Below are 1,591 nucleotides of genomic sequence, written 5' to 3' on the forward strand. Positions count from 1 at the left end.
GGATTTGCCCCTGTTAAAGCCTTTTCCATTTTTCATCTTTTGAAAAGATGGCGATTAATGAGAAACTAATGCTACTTGATATGTTACAAAGTCCGAATTATGCCATAATAAATCCTACCATCCTGTTCTTTATCCAGTAGATTAAATATAGTAGCACTTTTATTTCTCATAAAGCAGTCTTTTATTTTATTAAGCCAATTCTTTATAGCTCAGTTCTTAATTCAACATTGGAGGAACAGACTTCTTAGCCTGTTTAAGGTGGGGTTTTTTGGCTCTTTCCCAGATTTGTTTTCTTGTGGAAAATAAGAAAATTGTTATAATTTTCTAGCCTATTTCTTACCCCATTAGCTACAGTGACAGATTGAAACAGACCTTCTGCATGCAAAGTAGATGCTGTACCACTAAGCCAGGGGTAGGCAACCTAAGGCCCGTGGGCCAGATGCAGCCCAATCGCCTTCTCAATCCGGCCCGGGCTATTTGTGGGGCATAGGAATTGGTTCATTCCCCCCCAAAAAAATATAGTCCGGCCCACCACATGGTCTGAGGGACAGTGGACCGGCCCATGGCTGAAAAAGGTTGCTGATCCCTGCACTAAGCAATAACCCTTCCTCAGCCATAATGAAGTGACTGAACATAATGCAGTGCAATTCCCCTCACATCTTCTTGCTACTCTTCTGAATCAGTTGTTTTATTTGAGCCAAGGTTCCCAAGATCTCTGCAGGAAGGCTGGGTCCTCTTAGGTGAAAAAATAGTGGGCGAGGGAGCTCTCTTGAGCATGTACAGACCACACACTCATACCAATTAGAAACCTGCACATTTGGAATTTGAGCAAACGGGGTTTGGAAATCAGTGAGTGTGGGAAAAGTGGATAGAACAGACAAAATTCATGGGAGGATGGAGGTCTCTCAATTGCCCACCATACCTAAATAGAACTGCAAAGGCCAGAGGAGAGCCACCACCTTCTCAAAGAGGCCAGTTTGGCCACGGGGGGGGGGGGGAAGGATGCTGGACTAGATCGATCTTTTCCGCCTCCTCTTGCATTCTTGATATATTCTTGTCACTCCTGCTTATTAGACTCTGAAGACAATAGCAGACGGGCCACCACCTTCCTTGCCTGTTTTGTGGGATTCCCAGGGACGTGTGCTTGGCCACTGGGGGAAACGGGATGCCTAACGAAATGGTGCGCTGGTCCCCATCCGCGGCGCTACGTTCCTGCCTTCCTGGGTGCGAAATCTGGGCTTTTATTTAGCCACCCCACGACCCCCTTTAGTCCTCTGCACCGCTTATTCTTGTACAATCGGCCATTCCCGTTCAGCATTGGTTGTCACAGCCGTGCCGCAGGGGGCGTCCTCGCCCACCCTCCCGCCTCCGTGTCGAGGAAAGGCCGCCTTGGGAAGTGGAGGCGCCTTCCTCCTCGCCTCGCTCCTTCCCCTCCCTCTGCGCATGCGCCCCGCAGCGGCGGCCATTGTGCCGCCTCTCGTTTTGAAAGCAGCGCCCCCCAGAGGCGCTGCCCTGCGCCGCGCCCTGATTGGCCGAGAGGGCGGACAGAAAGGCTGGGCGCCCGCCCGCCCACCGGCCCGCGCGCGAGCGA

Source organism: Podarcis melisellensis (genome assembly GCF_964234715.1).
Source record: "Podarcis melisellensis genome assembly, chromosome: 14".
Taxonomy (NCBI): domain Eukaryota; kingdom Metazoa; phylum Chordata; class Lepidosauria; order Squamata; family Lacertidae; genus Podarcis; species Podarcis melisellensis.